Below are 11,854 nucleotides of genomic sequence, written 5' to 3' on the forward strand. Positions count from 1 at the left end.
TTGGAATATATGGTGTTGTTTCTTTGTTGTTAATGCTATTGTTGATGTTGTTGTTGGTGTTGATGCTGATGTAACAGATTCCCCAACTATTTCTACTGATGAATAAACTATTGGAATAAATCCAACAGCTCTTCCAAGAGATGAACCATCATGCACGACTCGAGACTACCCCCTAGTCAGAACACGGTGCTCGGAACCACAAGGGATCCCAAGCTGACCCATGAATTGATATACTTCTTGAGCAACTGATTTAAATTATCTAAAAACTAAATTCATTGAGAGGAAGCATAATTATGAGAAAGTCTGAATAAATATAATACTGATAATTTTACGACATGATAAAACTAAGGAAAGAAACTTGAATTATATGTAACGACTCTGACTGTCTATTTATGAAGCCTCTACTATAGATAGCTGGGACAAGCCTTAAACTACCACTAATCAATACATATAAATATTAACAAGATATTACATAAACTACAATTGACTGGAGTCCCCAAAACAAGAGAACTCATCACCTACTGGTTGGAAGATGCAAACCGTCTAATTATGATGTGTGGGCTACAACTGGTACCTACATTATGAAACAATTTAGCACATAGACATATATATAGATTAGTACTTTGGAATGTACTGGGTAAGTAGGGGTGAATACAATAAGTAAAATTGATCAGATACATAATCTTAAAACATGCATGTTAAGTGTAAGTAGAGTCACCAAGAGACTGAAATAAGTTGAAAACTGAAGTATCTTAAAACATGAGTAACAAACATAATCTGATGATCTGGTGAATCATTACACTTAGTTTCTTAAATCTTTAATTTTGTAGAATAAGTAGAACTAAAGCTGGGAAATAGTAAAAAAATGAATACTGTATGTAAATCTCACGTAAAGATGAACATGCTATAAAACTGAACTGAGAGTCATGTATGGATCCGAGCATGAAAACTTGAACATGTTAAACTGAGAATGCATGACCAAGTAAAGCATTTACTGAATAATCTGAATAACTAAAAATCTAATTATTTATTATAGAAAACCTGAACTTGTATAGACTGAGTGTTGACTGAAACTGTGGGAGCTATTATGTAACCGACATGCCCCAATCTGAGCTAATTCGGGTCCAACCAGTGACCCCAGTTGGAATGGATCTATTACCTTGCCACGGGTACTAATATGGGGCTATGTAGATCCACTAATCTAATGTCAAAAAAAACTTAGAGAGTCAGTCCTAAAATGGTGGGTGACATCTCATAATCTTATGCTAGCTACATAGTTCTAGAAGTTAGGGACTGTTACTAAGGATCCAGTCCTAATTGTCAAGTGGCCCCTATCGCTAGGTTCTCTCAGTGCTAAATCCAACTCCCAACTGAATGACACTGGTATTTTTATGGGTCTAACATGACATGATATTATACTGATAAGTGCTCAACATAAACATGGAAATCTGAATATAATAATAAAAATATGATCTAACAGACTTGTAACTTGAAAATAAAGACATGTATAAACAAATAGGTATCAAGTGTTCATAACCCTCAAGCAATGATTACAAGATTGTGATAACAATCCTTAAAATAGTGTTATGGAAACATAGTTCAAAGACCCAAAACATAAGACATTTCAACAAATAGGTGAGAAGCATGAATTCGAACATGGAAATGTGTTAAACAAGAGAAAACAACATATTTACATGGTTTAATGCAATATTTGATATTGTAACATGAATCACTTGAATATGACATGGGAAATTGAAGTTTAAAACATAAAATAACCTAATTTTTTCATGGGATCATATGTGGACATGGATTGAATTCAAATTACTAAGGAAAAGCATGAATTAAACTCATATTGAACATATGAAATTCTACAATAAATAAAAAAAACAACATTTTAATCAAAGAGAGGGTTTTTAGGGCTTAATGGGTGAAAGAGACCCATTGATTAATACCCCACATACCTTAATTGAACGAATTCTTGAAGAAATCTTGTATTCAGAACTTAAATCCTTGTGTTCTTCAGAGAAAATACTTGAACTTTGTTCTTGGGAAAGGAGAACGGTTTCTAGTGAGAAATTTTGAGGTAATGGACAAATAATGCCCCTTGGAATGTTAAAAATTGTGTTCTGGATGATTGGGGTTGAGAAAAAAGGACCCATTTTCCCCTTGGCCTTTTTTTCCTATAGAATTGTCCCTCATGGAATGACCCCTATTCCAATTTAATAGCAATTGCGATGTGACCCCTAGTCTGGTGGAATAGCCCTCGCGGCGCGAGGCTATCGCGCCCCTTACTGTTTCTCACAAAAATGGTCATAACTTTTTGCTCGGGTAGCGGATTAAGGGAAAATTGGCATAGTTGTAAAGCTAACGCAATTATCTATCATTTGGTGGGTCTTGAGATGCAAAATTACATATATTCCAAAGGTTATACACGTTCAAATTTGACCCTTGTCAAATAGAATACAAAAATTTCGTCAAATCAAAGGTTATTAGCTCAACTTTGCTCTAAGTGATTCCTAGGAAAATTTTTCACCTCATAATCACTCTTATCACTTGGATAATGATCATGACACATGTAATCAATTAAAAATCATGGTATTAGAGTTTACACACATAGGAACGATGGTTTGATTTCTAGCTAAAAAATTTGGGGTGTTACATTATCTCCCCCTTGGAATCATTCATCCTCGAATGATGGATAGGAATTTATTGAAGTCTTATATATGTAGAATGATGTAAACATGACATGTTAGGTAATGAAGGATATTGCTGAGATGAAACATTAAAGCATCCATCATGAAATTAATTTCTGAGCTGACTTGACTCTTTGACTATAAGGAGCTGATTCATGTAGAAAGTTTTGAACTCGCTTGAAATGTCATGATATGAACTTACATATAGAGCTGTGAAGTGATAACTGATACAACAAAATTCCAAGAGTAACTAAGGATAGAGTAAAGTATGTATTTCCTCATTAGGAATTGTTCCTCAATATAACACGTATAGGGATCAAAAGAAAAGGGCTTCATGGCATTGCCTAGTACATTAAGTAAGAATGAATCATGAGATAACGAGACCAAGGTCGTACAATGGGTATCACAATGTTTGAACTGGAATACTTGGAAAAATAAGATCATACACTAAGCACTTATGTACTGAGTCATGACTAAATAGATGAATCTGAAACATGATGCATAGACTGAACTGAATTTGTAACTTACATGAATGCGAACAAATTACCTCATGGAATAGCCATATTCATTAAACTTTGGATATTAATACTAGATGGAATATGGAAAACCATAGGAACTTGTCGGCCTATTTGTTGAACTGAATTATTGGCTATATGGACCGAATTATGCTGAAAGCTTATACTCAATTGGAGTATTTCTTCAACACTCTTTCTAAGAAGCTCTAATAACATTAGGGAGCAAAGAATTTTGGGCATGATTTAAATAAGATATTTGCATGAGGAATCATAGCATGTCTATAACTCTATAATCATAGACTATAGGCCTATAAAACATAAGCTAGGATAGAATCCCTTTGCCTTAGGAAATGCAACTGCTAACTTTCAAGCTTAGCCACACTTCTCAAATAATTCATCAACCGTACTTGTCTTTTTGAATACTATGCTTATTTGATTCAACTTATAATCCTTACATGGGTAGATATAACTACTTTAGAAAAAGTTTGAGTTGAACTACATACTCTTTCCATGTTCAAGCCTAACTTGAAATTGCAAGATATAACACTTAACACCATATTACTAGTATAAACCACGAATTCAATACCCTATGTGTTTTTCACAACTCTTATCTCAAGAATAATTCTTCTTACCACATTAGCAACTAAATTCAACCTCTTACTAGGAATTTACTAGCGTACAGTGCACCCATCCACTTATATACCAACATAACATTCAAGCCTATCATTATACCCACATAGAAACTTTTGGGCAACCAACCCATAAAAGCATCTTTCTCATATTCTCTAAACCTCTATTAATAACAACTTTCTTGCGCTATTCTTAAGAAGACACGCATGGAATTATCAACTAAGCATGACATATACCAAAAGCTTTACCTTAATCATCCTTCACCCTTACAGCCTTAGATAAAATAAGAATACAACAATCTTTCCCCAACATGAAATATTTACTCTCTAACATCTAAATAATTGCTCATAACCACTATCATTAACATTAAAGAGAGGTCACTGAAAGGTTAGATTATGAGGAACTGAAGCATGAAAGGATACTATACATGACTTTGACACTTAACTGAGGCCTGAGGAATAGAATATCAATATCATGAATTCATCAAAGAGATCTAGTCTGAGGACCTATATGACATAATCTGAATTTCACTCGTCATTAAGAGTGTAGCATGAGTTATGGAAGCTGAGCATATTGTAAAGAATGAGTACATGATTCATGAGTTGCATGACCCGAGTTTGGAGTTCATAATCTCAGGGAATATGATTAGTACTACTGAGTGAACTAGAAATCCTCACACTAAGAACTGGGAGCATACATGATTCTCTACTATGTGCATAAATATGAACCATGATCATAGAGCTGACATGTATGGCATGAGCAGATGTCGTGATGACTGAAGTACAAAATTTTACATTGAGATGAGAACGGTTCGGGCATCTTCTTCCCCTACTGATGTTCTACAGTAAACTAGTATCACTACTAGAATCTAAGATCCTGACTTGGCTTCTTGTTCTATCATCTCCCCCTTAGATTAAAGCTATTATTCTAAGTTTGTGGACCCCTTTAATAAACTATAAACTGAACTACAACTGCTTTACTCTAGAGTCTGAGATATAACAAATACACATAACTAATAAACTCACCCTAAAAGACTACACCTGAAAGTATAAAACCCACTACTAGTACTCCCTTCTGAAATACAACTCTAACTTTCTATAACCCCACTAGTCATCATATAACAACTTAAAAATTGACTAACTTAGAATTTTCAAGAGTATCACCATACCCTGAGTTCACACCATCTAGAATTTCCACTCTTCTTCGTATTAGCTCAATCATCCAAGATTCAAACATAGATTCTAACACTTAACATTGATATTCCCAAACTTTTAATGAACTATACTAACTTCATTCATGAGAGCTCTCTTAATATATACTATTCTTAACTTTCTTTAGCTTCAAAAATCATCTCATACTTACACCCTTCTTGATAACATACTTGCGTCACAAAATACATTATTTGCCTTTTTCCTTCATAGCTTACTAATATCACATCTCTAAACTTTATTTTTTTTCCTAAACCATGAGAATTATCATTACGCCAACATACCCAATATCATCAATATATATTTCAAATCAACAAATTTAAATTCTTGCACGTATTTCTTCAAGGCTACTGATTCGCCTTTCGTACAACTAGCCCCATGGATACATAATCTAGTAAATCCATATAAACACTATCCTCACATTACCACTGTTAAACTTGTAGGTTCATGCATTTAACTCTAGGTTATATGCTATCATAGAATTCTTAGAAAGGATCTGAAAGAACATCTGACTTTGGCATTGTGCACAATTTTCATGAACATGAATGAAATCTTTTAAACATCAGAACTTAAAAGAATTGATGGGATACTTTTGAGACCATATTCAATCCCATAACTATCTGTGGGGATTGCCTGAGAAAAGTTTATCTGTAAGGATTTAAGCTTCACTATTTCTGTTACCTTAAAAATAAGGCACAGTTGACATGAATAGAGCATGATGAGAATCTATATAAGTTTTTAGAGAACCTTTCTACAGCACAATCTGAGATATGAAAGAAGTGAAAAAATTCTTAAATGCCCTATAGGCTCTCTAAGAAAAGTACAAACATCTCCGTACCATTTTGTAAGACTCTAGTAATACAGCTTCATAGAAACCCTAGGACACTTTAACTCTGGGCTCTGATACTAAGTTTGTCATGAATTGATACTACCCCCTAGTCATAACACGGAGCTCAAAACCATAAGGGATCCTAAGCTAACCCATGAATTGGCATACTGCTTGAGAAATTAATTTAAATTGTCTAAAATATAAATTTATTGAGTGGAGGCATAATCAAGAGAAAGTCCGAATAATATAATACTGATAAATTTTACAACATGATAAAATTGAGGAAAGAAACTTGAATTACATGTAATGACTTTGACTGACTATTTATGAATCTTCTACTATACTGACTATAGATAGCTGGGACATGCCTCCAACTACCACTAATCAATACATATGAATAATAACAAGATAGTACATGAACTACAATTGACTGAAGTCTCTGAAACAAGAGAACTCATCACCTGCTGGCTGGAAGCTGTAAATTTTTTTATTATGATGTGTGGGCTACAACTAGTACATACATTATAAGAAAAAATAGCACATAGATATATATGTGTATCAGTACTTTAGAATGTACTGAGTGAGTAGGGGTGAATGCAATAAGTAAAACTGAATAGATATATAATCTTAAAACATGCATGCTAAGTGCAAGTAAATTCACCAAGAGACTGAAATAAGATGAAAACTGAAGTATCTTAAAACATGAGTAACAAACATAATCTGATGAGCTGGTGAATCACTAAACTTAGTATCTTAAATTTTTTATTTTGTAGAATAAGTAGAATTATATCTGGGAAATAGTAAAAAACATGAATACTATATGTAAATCTCATGTAAAGTTAAACATGCTGTAAAACTAAACTGAGGGTCATGAATGGATCTGAGCATAAAAACTTAAACATGTAAAACTGAGAATGCATGACCAAGTAAAGCATTTGCTGAATAATCTGAATAACTGATATCTAAATAACTAAAAATCTGATTATTTGTTCAAGAAAACCTAAACTTGTATAGACTGAGTATTGACTGAAATTGTGGGAGCTATCATATAACCAACATGCCCCAATCTGAGCTAATTGGGGTCCAACCTATGACGCCAGTTAGAATGGTGCCAGTTTCTTGCCAAGGGTACTAATATATGGCTATGTGGATCCACTAATCTGAAGTCCTAAAGGACTTAAGGAGTTAGTCATAAACTGGCAGGTGACCTTTAAGAGAGTGTCAGTCCTAAACTGGTGGGTGATATCTCATAATCCTATGCTGGCTACGTAGTTTTGAAACTTCGGGAATATTATTAACGACCCAATCCTAATTGGTGGGTAAGCTCTCATCCCTAGGTTTGCTCGATGCTAAATCCTACTCCTGACTGAATGACATTGATATTTCAATGGGTTTAAATTACAGGATATTATACTGATAAGGGCTCAACACGAACATGGAAATATAAATATAATAATGAAAACCTGATCTGACAGACTTGTAACTTGGAATTAAAGACATGTATAAATGAATAGGTATCGAGTGTTCATAACCCTCTAGCAATGATTACAAGAATGCAATAACAAGGCTTAAAATAGTGGTATGGAAACATAGTTCAAAAATCAATAACATAAAAAATTTCAACAAATAGGTGAGAAACATGAATTCGCATAAGGGAATGTGTTAAACAGGAGATAACAATATATTCACATGGTCTAATACAATATTTGATATTGTAACATGAAATAACTTGAATATGACATGGGAAATTGAAGTTTAAAACATGAAATAACCTTAATTTTTCATGGGATCATTTATGGGCATGAACTCAGTTCAAATTACTATGAAAAAGCATGAATTAAACTCATCTTGGACATATAAAATTCCATAATAAAGGAAAACCCCATATTGTAATTAAAGAGAGGTTTTTTTAGGCTTAATGGGTGAAAGGGACCCATTGATGAATACCCCACATACCTTAATTGAACAAATTCTTGAATAAATCTTGTATTCGGAACATAAATCCTTGTGTTCTTGAGAGAAAATGCTTGAACTTTGTTCTTGGGAAAGGGAAAGGGTTTCTTGTGAGAAATTTTGAGGTAATAGGCAAATAATGCCTCCTTGGAATGTTAAAAATTGTGTTTTCGGAGATTGGGGTTGAGAGGAAAGGACCCAATTTCCCCTTGGACTCTCTTTCCAGTGGAAATGGCCCCCGTGGCACGACCCCTATTCCAGTGGAATAGACCTCATGATGAGACCTCTAGTTTGGTGGAATAGCCCTCGCGGTGTGGGGCTATCATGACCCCATACTATTTCTAACGAAAGCGGTTATAACTTTTCTCTTGGGTATCAGATTAAAGCAAAATTGGTATCGTTGAAAAGATAACTCAATAATCTATCATTTGGTGTGTATTGAGCTGAAAAATTACATGTTATGTAAAAAGTTATAAACATTCAAATTGATACTTGTAGAATTAAGTATGAAAATTTTAGCTGAATTAAAGGCTCTTAGCTCAACTTTGTTCTAAGTGATTCCTATGAACATTTTTCACCTCATAAGCACTGTTCTCACTAGGATAATGATCATGACACATGTAATTAAATATAAATCATGGGATTAGAGTTTACACACATAGGAATGATGATTTGATTTCTAGCTTAAAAATATGGGATGTTACACATCTTTTGCAACTGACGGATAAATTGTTGGAGCAAATCAAACCACTAGCAAGGCTGGTTTGATTTATTTGAACAGATGACCCATATGTTGCAACATTTCGGCCATCTATTGCAATAGATACATAGCCTGTTATAATATATTGCTCATTTATTGAACAACATAGGGAATCTTTTGCATTAGATTGGTCATCTGTTGAAAATGCTTGTTGTAATGTGTTGTATTTATTGAATTTTATGTTACCCTTTTTCAAAATTATGCAGACATCAATTGTAATGTTCTTTTTGTTCTTTTCTTATTTGAGATAAATTATTTTTCTCTTATTTATAGATATAAGGAAGTGAAAGTTGATCAACTTTTGCCCGACCAACACAAAAGTCTAGAGTGAAGATGCGTTTAGAGAAATAAGTTACTTGCAGATGGAACCACTTCATCTTTGGGAGGTATGTATTACTGATCATGTCATCATGAAAAAACACAAAGAGTACACTAATTTTTTGAATGTTGTTTTTTACCGATTAGGCATTGATCATTCAAATAAGATATCTGCAATTTTACAGTTAGGTTTGATAGGTCCAAATTGATAAGGTTGAGGGACCTTATAGGTGGTATCGATATCCTATTATGATTTAATGATGGTTTTGCAAATGCTTATATTTTAGGTTTGGTGAATGGATCAAGTTTTGGTGGCATTTTAAAAAGATTTAATAGTGATTGGACTGATTTTTAGGGTTCAACGGACTTTTAAAAGGCCTCCAAGGCATCACACTACTGCAACTAAGAACGAAAATCAATATAGTTACTGTCATAGCCTAAATTCATATGGTTGGATTTCTTGGGGCGATAATTATACAACAAAAGGTGCGGTAGGAGAATACCTATGAGGGAAAAGGGGAGTTGATGAAGATTAAATCATCTCAGTCCTTACTAAATAAGAAACATAGGGTACCTAGGAATGTGTAGTGAATCTGGACGATGAAATTGACATAAAACATGAGAAATTTGAATCAAATGCAAATATTAAGTGTATCAAAAAAATGAAAATCCATCAGCTGTCTCTCTCAAAGAAAAGTAGTGCAACTGGCCATTTTTCTAGGTAACTATGACTAGTTAGCATGGTTGGAATGATCACCTCCAGCGAAAATAACAAAACACCAAGGAAGCAGCTTTGCGGGCACTGAGGTTTTAAATGATGTATAGTAAATAATATAACTTGCACCAAGAAATTCTGAAGTTGAAAAAATGAATCAAGTTAAACTGGCAATTTTAAAAGTTACACTTACATCCTAGGCCTTCAGTTTGTTGTTCTGGTCACGTCATTCGCAGTAAAAACAAAAAGGCTAGGGATATCTACCCAACTTTATACCTTTTTGTGTGCACTTCTATTGACCTGATCGGAACCATAAACAGAAGGCATGGGATGCAATTTAAAATTTAAAAATTTCCGCCTTGGCTTGATTCCTTATTTTAACTTCAGAGTTCTTGACGCAAGTTTTAATTATTTACTGTATATCATTTCAACCCTCGATACTTGCAAAGCTGCTTTCTTGGTGTTCTATTATTTTCTCTATGCATTCTGATCATGCTAACTAGTCGCAGTTCCATAGCACAGTGTCTAACTATAGTATTTTTCTTTGAGAGAGATGACTGACAAATTTTCATTTCTGGATACACTTTCATATTTGCACTTGATTTAGATTTCTCATGTTTTAAGTCAATTTCATCGGCCAGATTTAGTAGAAGTTCTTTGCTTGCTACCTTATGTTTCCTCTTCAATTAGGTCTCAAATGATATAGTCTTTCATTAATTCCCCTTTCCCTCGCAGGTATTCTCTTACAGCTTTTTATGGCGTATAATCATCTTTTAGAACAACCCATCCATATAAATTTGGCCAGGGGGATTTCTATTGGTTTTCCATTCTTGTTTGCTGCAGTGGGAGGCTTTGAAGTCCTTCTCAAAGTCTAGTACACCCTTAAAGTCAGTCCAATAGTTGTTGGATCTCTGCAATGACACCAAATATTGATCACTTCTCAAAATTTAACACGCAGTAACAACCGTTATTAAATCATAACAGGGTATAGACACCATCTTCATGGTCCCTCGACCTTATCAATTCAAACCTATCTAACTTAACTATACAATGCAGGATCTTGATTGAACAATCAATGCCTAATTGATTAAAAATTGCATTCACAAATTCATTGTACTTTGTGTGTGTTGTCATGATGACCTTATCAGTAACACATAACTCCCACACATGAAAGTGGATCCATCCATCTGCATGCACCTTATTCTTCGTAGCCCATCTATGGCTTAATTTGAATAAACAAATGACTAACCTATTGCAATAGATGACACATCTATTAAAATCATCACACAATTATAGACATCTGTTACAACAGATGATAAATATGTTGCAACAGATGAGTTATCTGTTCAAAATAATCATATATCTATACACATATATTGCAATAGATAGCCAATATGTTGTAAATTATCAAACAGATAGAATAAAGTTTGGAATAGATTACCAATTTGTTGGATTTATTTTAAAGCAGTTTTCTTTTTGAAATAAAATAAAGATAAATTATTATATTTAAATCTATTTTTTTAATTTACATAATCGAAAAGTCACCAATTTTATTTAATTAAGGGATGTAATTATTAAAAAAGAGGTGAATAATCATGGCTTTTTGACTAACCCATTAAATTCAATCCTTTATAAATAGGTCCCTCCTTACTCCTTCAGTCTACTCCACTTCTAGATATGGTTGATCCGAATTTGTATAAGGTGATTCTACGCGACTCCTTGCGGGAACTCGAAAGGCAGATTCATGAACTCCGTTGGGAGTTGGGCGCTATGAGATCAAGGTTGAGGAGGGCCTAACAATTGGCCTGTTGACAATAATAATAATAATATTAATAATAATAATAATAATAATGATGATGATGATAATTATGATAATAATAATTAGGTTATGTTTTCTCTTTTACCTTATGTATTTTGTTTTATTATATCGGATCTACCTATGGGAGGAACCTAATATATGTTTTATTTTTTATTTTATATTTATATATAATGGATTCAACAATCTATGTATATTTGGTCGAATTTGGATTTATAATTCTTATTTATTTATAATTCTGTCTATTCCTTATTCTCAACAAGTCGACAGTTGGAGGTAAGTATTGAGTGTTTGTTGGAATGGATGTACTAGATGTTGCAATAGATGGTTAATCTTTTATGATAGATAGACCATATGTTGCAATAGACGGTTAATCTACTACAACAAATGGACCATATGTTGCAACAGATGGATGCA

This window comes from Capsicum annuum, chromosome 2 (genome assembly GCF_002878395.1).
Source record: "Capsicum annuum cultivar UCD-10X-F1 chromosome 2, UCD10Xv1.1, whole genome shotgun sequence".
Classification (NCBI taxonomy): domain Eukaryota; kingdom Viridiplantae; phylum Streptophyta; class Magnoliopsida; order Solanales; family Solanaceae; genus Capsicum; species Capsicum annuum.